At 35.7% G+C, this 8,690-nt stretch overlaps 1 long non-coding RNA gene across 2 annotated transcripts in view; it reads left to right on the forward strand.

Annotated features, from left to right (window-relative positions):
* LOC134759647 (uncharacterized) overlaps positions 1–8,003 on the forward strand; it is a 218,550-nt gene extending 210,547 nt beyond the window's left edge. Inside the window, exons 4-6 of one of the 2 annotated variants that reach the window (XR_010136185.1) lie at positions 3,862–4,007; positions 6,777–6,936; positions 7,816–8,003. This is a non-coding gene — a long non-coding RNA (uncharacterized LOC134759647). The remainder of the gene's footprint in view (positions 1–3,861; positions 4,008–6,776; positions 6,937–7,815) is intronic. The other variant, XR_010136184.1, reaches the window with a different exon arrangement.
* Positions 8,004–8,690: the final 687 nt, after the last annotated feature.

Raw genomic sequence — 8,690 nt, forward strand, 5'->3', positions numbered from 1 at the left:
GACACAGGAAGGGGAACATCACACACCTGTTGTGGGGTGGGGGGAGGGGGGAGGGATAGCATTAGGAGATATACCTAATGCTAAATGACCAGTTAATGGGTGCAGCACACCAACATGGCACATGTATACAATATGTAACAAACCTGCACGTTGTGCACATGTACTGTAAAACTTAAGGTATAATAATAAAAAAAAATTTTTAAAAATTTGGTTGGTATATGGAATAAAAAATATATTATTTTAAAATAATGCCAATGGAAATTAAATTCTCTAATATGAAACAGACTTATGGTAAAATGGCTAACTTTTGGTGAACTAAGCAAGTTAAAATAATTCTGCTAGTGTTCTCCTCTTCCAGAACTGGGCAGAGTCAAAACATGAGTGTTTGCTAAGTTTATCATGAAAGTGAACCTCAGGTATCAGGATTTTCCCCATAATGTAAACTTCCTTCTCCCAAACACACAAAGAGAAGCATGTCAGTGAGGAGTGAATAAAAGGTCTAAAGAATGGAACTGAGTCAGAAATCAGATGGCCTTAATCCAGAGAATTAGTAGCCAGAGAATTGGCGTATTATTTAGGTACATACTGTTACAAATATGATTTTTATCTGTTCACCTAAAAGTATTAGTACTCACTCAGATCATTTTAAAGATCATGTGGCCCCTAGCTCCCTTTCTCCTTGAAGCCATTGCCTCTCTTCAATTCCCTCACTTGGAAGAATTACTAGGGTTTCCTGGAAGAAGTATAGCTAGAAAAATTCCAAGGAACAGAAATGTTGAAGAGCTATTTGCTACATCTTTGGAGTACGAAATCAGGGGTTGGATTGTAACCATGATCTCTAATAAATTCCTATGGGTAGGTATTAGTGTCAGTAATAGATGTTTATTTAAAGAAGATTTGATATGATACCAAGGGAAAGACAACATTGAACTTCAAGATAAAATAAAAATTGATATATGAGATAAAGTGCATGTAGCTAGAATTTTTGATTCTAGTAATTACAGGATAGAGAATTTAGAAAAACTATTCTATACAGGACACCTTTTAAAGAGACAAACAATTATGAGGCTAAAATCCTGGAGTGGATGAGAATTCAAAGAGGTAGGTTCAAGTCATAGTGATAATTTGCCTATAGAATTCTCCCATTGGAAAATTCCCAGGACCTTCTGGGGGATGGATTAAATGGCTGCTGTCATTGCTTAAAAAAGTTTCCTGACCTTGATGGAGCTTATGTTGAGAAATAAAATTTGTATATGTTTTTTAAAAAGCAATTGAGCTTTCATGTTGATGGTTTTAAGGAACTATGAAGACAGAACTTAAAGCAATGTCACCTGAGGTGGAGAGTCTGTCTGTTAAACTGATCCTCTGAATAGCTGTATTTTCATGGGTGTCTTCAACTGCAAGTAAACGTCGTATGTGAACTTGCAGCAAGATGCTCAATTGGAAAATCTTCTCAGACTGGTAAGGGGCTCTAGACAAATGACAGAAGTAAACAACAGTGTTGTCAGTAAGAATGAAGCCTTCTTCTAAGCCTCAAATTATTCGTATAGATAATTTTTCAAACACGAAGTTAACTGAGCACACACAGAAACAAAATATTAATTAGAAAGAAGCAGCAGAAAGAACAGAAACAGATTGGAATGGTCAGACATTTTAAAAATGAACTTATTCACTATGTTTGCAGAATGGGAGAAAATATTTGCAAACTATGCATCTGACTATGGTCTGATATCCAGAATCTACAAGAAAATTAAATCAACAAGCAAAAAACAAATAACCCTGTTAAACAGCAGCAAAGGACATGAACAGATACTTCTTAAAAGAAGACATAGAAGCAACCAACAAACATATGAAAAAATGCTCATAATCAGGAATCATTAGAGAAATGCAAGTGAAAACCACAATGAGATACCACCTCACACCAGACAAAATGGTTATGATTAAAAAGTAAAAAAATAACAGATGCTAGTGAGGCTGCTTAGAAAAGGGAACACGGACACTGTTGGAATGTAAATTGGTTTATCCATTGTGGAAAGCAGTTTGGAGAGTTCTCAAAGAACTGGAAATAGAACTATCATTCGACCCAGCAATCCCATTACTGGGTACATACCCAAAGGAAAATAAATCATTCTACCCAAAAGACATTTGCATCCATATGTTCATCGCAGCAGTACTCTCCGTAACAAAGACATGGAATCAATCTAGGTGCTCATCCACAGTGGACTGGTTAAAGAACATGTGGTACATATATACCATGGAATACTACACAGCCATAAAAATAACAAAATCATCATGTCCTTTGCAGCAACATGGATGCAGCTGGAGACCATTCTCCTAAGTGAACTAACACAGGAACAGAAAACCAAACACTGTGTGTTCTTCCTTATAAGCGGGAGCTAAACATTGGGTATGCATGAACATAAAGATAGGAACTATAGGCCCTGGAGAATACAATAGGAGGCAGGGAGGGGTGCAAGGGTTGAAAAATTACCTACTGGGTACTATGCTCATTACCTGGGTGGCACTAGATTTGAAAAATAACCAAACAGAGGTTTTAGAACTAAAAACAAAGCAATAAGAAAAAAATGAGATCTCAATCGATGGGTTGATGACCAAATTAAACACTGCTAAAAAGAGCATTAGTAAATAGAAAGACAGGTCAGAAGTTACATAGACTCTCTACTCAAAGTATAATCCATGGACCAGCAGACAAACTAGTGGCCATGTTAGAAATGTAGAAATTCAGGTTTCACCCCAGGCTTAAGTCAGAATTTGCACTTTACAAGATTGTAGGTGATTTATATGCATATTTAAGTGTAAAAAGCCTTAATCTAAAAGGTGTCATAAAGGGTCACAATGATAGGAAATACAGAAGATAGGGTCAAATACATGTAGGACACAGAGAGAAGGCCTAATAGGTATTTGAGTCCTGGAAAGAAAATAGGAGAGAGACATTATTTGAGATGAAAATGGCTGAGAATTTTCTGGAAGAATGAAAGGCACCACTTTATGGCTTTAAGGAGACCCAAGAATCTTAAGATAAGTAAACAGAAATCCATACCTAGGCATACCATAATATACAGCTACAGAAAACCAAAGATAAAAAATATAATCTTAAAGGCAGCCAGAATATCAAAGGTAATAGAAACAAGAAGTAGCAATGAGTTGACTCAGATGAGTAAATAACTTTTCTTCACACATGGTTTGAATTGTTTATCTGGTTTGTTTTAGAGGCACTTCCTGACCACTGAAAAGTAAGTTGGTATGTTATTCGCATAAGAACTGGATTCAAAGTGCCTGGGTTCAAAGCCTTATCCATGATTAACTAGCTGAATAGCATTGAGTCATTTACTTAGCTTTTTATACTGCTAACAATACCTTCCTCAAAAGCTTATATGATGATTAGATGAGGCGGTGCCCATAAAGTACTTATCATAGTGATGGACATATAAATGTTAAGTATTATAAATATTATTTTTGTAGCATATTTTAAACGATATTATTTGCATTTTATAGCACAGATTTTTATAGGTCATTCTGTTAAGAGTCAAACATATGTTTTTCAATTTGCACATTAATGTATTATATTATTGATAAGGGATATGAACATGCTCAATATGTTCTTGATGTACATGTGAAAAGTGATTTGAAACCTAAAACTCCCCACAAAAATCCTAGTTGTAATTTAATTTATGCCACATAAAAATTGCATGGGGTATGAATTAATATGCTCATTGTGCAGGCGATAATCAAAAAAGCTTCCATCACACGTACCATGTCCTGTTAGAAGTGCTATAAATGTATTATCTCATTTCACAACAACCTTATGATGTAGTTACAGCTATAATCTTCATTTTACAGGAGAAAACTTAGGCCCAGAAAGCTTAATATATTACCCAAAGAGTTAGTCCACATTGAACTGGGAGTTAATCCTTGGCTGTCTGGCTGGAAAGCTTTTGCTCTGTATCTTGGATGAATAAACTAAACCTTAGGGAGTTTTCCTAGAAGTAAGTGAAACTGGGATTTGATTTCAGTGCTTTCTGTATTCTAGGAATGTCCTTGTACACTGCTCATATAGAAGTTTATAAATGGTTGCAATGCATCTATTTAAATCTTGCAAAAAGTATTACATAAAATAGTACTAAAAATTAGCAATTCAAACCCTTTAAGTTGTTATATACCTATTTCTCCTCTCCACACACATTTCTTTTGTTTCTTAGATTATGTTTTTCTTCCAAATATGAGTGAGTAGGCTCTGTAAAATTTCTTTTAACAAAATCTGAAAATAGATATGAATTAGATAGGTAAGAGCCTCACAGTGAAATCTGAATATTGGAGCCATACTGCTTCTTGAGAGATGATAGAATTTCTATGTAAAACAATCTTAAAATACTGTTTACAAAGTAGTTTTAAGATTATTTCAAAGAACCAGAGAGGAAAGATTAAAATGGCCATTGATCCAATATCTATAACACTCTACTCTGGGTAGGCATGTAGTTGTAAACTTTATAATGGTTGGAGGATTAAAACAGAATAAGAGAGAACATGTTAGAGGTGGCCAAAAGATACAAATTTTACTGAAATAAGAAGCATCTGTTAAGAACTTTAGAGAAATAGCAAGAATGTAACAAAAGGACAAAAAGGAATCAGGTTGGATGTGTTTTAATGATATGAAATGCTACTGAAGCACTTTTCTTGTTTATGATTGCCAGCTTTCCTATTCATTAAGTAAGTTCTTATTTCTGACAGTGGATGATGGTTCATTATCCTCAAATGGCAGGGATGGCATCAAGCCTGACGTGTCCTGGGCAGTGAGAAAGTTGTCTGATTCCAGAAAGCTAGTTAGGCCCTCCCAGGCAGTCATCAAACCATTAAAGAATGGGAAAAAGCAACACTTCCTGCTCTAGTTGGCATCTATTTTGCTTATCCTGAAAGGAAAAAATTAGCTAAATTATAATTTGACTTGGCCTTTATTTAACATTTGTGAGGAGAAAAATGACAATAGCTTTAGTGGTAAGCATAATTGATAGATCTGATAACTTTCTCTTTGCAGTTTTTTTTTTTCCAACTCATTGGTGAACAAGAGCCCTTAGGACAAAATACTGGGGTAAAAATTCAAAATGGCAATGATTCATAAAATTTGTTTCTTGTAAAAAAGCCATGGTTTCGCAGAGCTCTCGTTTTACTTTCATTTATGCCTGCTTAACAATCTATTGTTGAAACATGGTTTTGAAGGCAAATACTCCTAGTATCAAGACACTTAAATATGGCCAAAGAAGAATAGCAACAACTTATCTCTAATTTATTCTTTACATGACTCATAGGGGTCTAAATTTTGAAGGTAAAAAAGACAGGGTTAAGTAAGTCACCCAAAGGACTTAGTTAACTTATTCACATGTACTTATCTCAATGAGCGTCTATTATAAACTAGGCACACTGCCACGGACTGAGAGGAAAACGACAAATTAAACATATAACTCCTAATATAAGGTAACTCACAGAAAAATAGGGGAACTATTCTCATAGCAGAAGCAAGTGGGAGTCCTGTAATTTTTTAGGTAATAGATGCTTGATGTACCATAAATACTCTCTTCTCTTCCCCCTAAAAGGCAGTAATTTCTGCTAAGTGTTGAAGCAGAGAGAAGGAGGTTCTGAGCACATAAAGGTAGACTAAAGTAAGCCATTGAGTTGAGGTATGAGATGAGGTTACAACAAAGGTATGTAGGTGCACCAACAGTTATGACAAAAGGAAGAAGCAATCAACTCTCCAAGAGGGGACTAAAAAGGTAGAAAAGACTTCATAAAGAAAGAGGTGTCTTCTGCTGGTTGCCTGAAGGATGATTAGGAAGGCATTTGCCAGGCAAGCAAGGTGACCTGGGAAGACATTTGAAGCACAAAGCAAGAGCTTAAGGCAGGAGGAACATCTGGAGCTTAAGGCAGAATGAGCAGTTAGGTATGGCAGGAGCAGAGGAAGTCAAGGGGAATAGTGGGCAGAAGGGTAGAGAAATCACATAGGAGACTCCAAAGACCTGTCTGGTTTTGAACAATAGATAGTGGACGTATGTTCATTTTTAAACGGGTGTTCAAGAGGCAACTACAGTCAAGGTAGGTGTAGTATGTTAAAAAGCTATTATGTTTTGTATTTTAGAAAGAGAAAGATTATTTTCATGAATCCTCTCAAACACTATTCTGTCCTTCAGATTTCTGCGCAAACTCAGTCTACCTAGTCTTCAGGACTCATACCCCAAAAGTGTACCCTGGTTATCCCATCTTACACTTTCTTCTCTTCTCTGAACTCCTAATTGTGTGAGGATTTCCTTTGGCACTTCAGCATCCTAAAACTTTTAAACAGGCTTTATGTTTCTAGATCAAGAAAATAAGGCCCAGAGAGATGAAATCACTTGCTGAGGATTTTTAACATGCTGCCTTATATTTCTAGTTAACCTTTTATGTGTATAAATCTTTACTCCCCAACTAGATAGTAAACAAATTAAAGGCTGACTTCCATTTTATCAATTCCTACTTTCCCCTCTAGATCTTGACTAATTGCCCAGATAATAGGTTCTCAATATAAGTTTGCAGATTGGTTAGCATTGCTTTCTGGAATACATTTCCCTTTAAGAAAAAATTTTAAAAAATACTTTTGGGCACTCACTCAGAAAAAAAAAAACAAACCCTAATGTTTATTGTACATTTTTTTTTAAAAAAAAACCACCACACTTTAGTCTGCCTTTCTGCCTTCAGAACCTCCTTCTCTCTGTTTTGACACTTAACAGAAACTATTGTCTTTTGTGGGAAAAAAAGAGAGTATTTATGATACATCAAGCATTCATTACCTAGAAAATTATAGGGCTCCCATTCGCCTCTGCTGTGAAATGCCAAGATCACAAACATGACTTCAAGACCATCCATTATCCACCTGTAGATTGCTGTCAGGTTTGCAATCTCTTGCTTTCACACGTATTGAATTTCATTTGATCATTTCTACATCTCAACCCTGTTTCCAAACTGTTGAGGAGTATTTCTGAATCTGTCATGTCGTTTTTCCTAACTGAACTCTCCTTCTTCAAAAACCTTGACTCTACTGTATGTCTATGCTCTTCTCAAGGGATTTATTTTACATGAAACTAGCTCCTCTCAGCCTGTATTTCATTACAGATATGAAAATATCTCTGTGATATGAGTTTTGCATGTGTAGCTACCTTGTTCTCTAATATTAAACTCTTTGAAATGAGAGATTAACGACAACAACAATAACAAAACACTACATAGTGGTATTGGAAGAATTATTCTTTTTGGGCCTTAACTTCCACAACTTCAGTGTTTGTTTTTGTTTACTTTCCTAATTTAGCTTGCTCCTAAGAGGTTAGTTAAGAGGTTTCCAACCCTGCAGGTAAAGACCTGGCATCCACATTGTTTTTTCTTGCTAGGTGCTAATATTTCTTCTATCTTCTCAAACATGAACATATAGTACTTTCTTGAGAAAAAGCTTCTATTTTGAAGAATTAATCCTCAAATGTAGGTGGATGTTAATGAATAGAAATTAAGCCAAATGTTGTCTCCAAGAGGAGGTAAATGACGCTTCTGCAAGGGCTTCCTTTGTTTGTTTAATTGACCAGACTCTTAGTTTTAGATGGACAGACCTGGATACCTGACATTGCCATTCAGTTAAGAGTATCCCATACCTCAGTGGCTGACTCAAATTACACAAGCTCACAGACCAATACATAAAATCAGAATGCCTATTTATTGATTTATGATGAGAAAAATAGCTGTTACACAGACTGGAATACGAATGTCAACTTTCCATTCCAGGAAACCATATTACAACTCCTACATGAGAAGCTAAATTACAACACAAAGATTGCTTGGTGAGCATGTGATCAAAACAGGGCAAGATGAAGACTTTTAGAGGCCACAAGCATTTTAGTGTGCCTCCCAACTTCCCTTATGTTATTCAAAATATAAACAATAAAATCTACAAAGTTGTGAAAGAAGTCCAACAAAATCTTAATTTTTTTATGATGAATACTTTTAAAACTTCATTGAAATATCAAATATCATATTCTCTTAAAACTTTTTTTTTCTTTTTGCAATTTGTTTTGTTGGTATCCAAAATACACAATTTTTCAGCTGGGCTCCAAACAAGAGGAGTTAATTTTAGTCGTTAGAGTTTTGACTGCAACAAGCCTAAATGAAACCCTCGTAAAGGAGACTAAAACTCTCTCCTTTAGATCCTATTTGAGTATATGCTGCTAAGGTTTGTAAAGTGACTCTTCTCTGTGCTTCCATAGACTAGTTGGTCCCTTTCTGAGTGACACATTCTTTCCTTAAGTAGGTCAATGCATTTAATCAATTTACAGCCAAGAAAAGCTCATGTGAGAATATTCTAAGGGAAGTTTGCTTATCTCTGATCTGCTTCATCGTGCATGAATTTCATAATGTGGAACTCACACAGAGGGTAGCCAAATGCCCACCTCAGCCCCATAGCAATCACCACTGAAAAACTGAGAAAATCATCTATATCCCCATATCATTATCATAGGCCAGGCCAAAAGATCTGTTTGGAACAACTGTTCCTATCTACAGATATTATACATGATGGGGTCAAATTTCTGTCAGGCTGGGCACAACTACAGTCAACAGCATAAATGACCACCAGCCTGAAGGTCAGATTTTATGCAGAGTGT

Source organism: Pongo abelii, chromosome 12 (genome assembly GCF_028885655.2).
Source record: "Pongo abelii isolate AG06213 chromosome 12, NHGRI_mPonAbe1-v2.0_pri, whole genome shotgun sequence".
NCBI lineage: Eukaryota > Metazoa > Chordata > Mammalia > Primates > Hominidae > Pongo > Pongo abelii.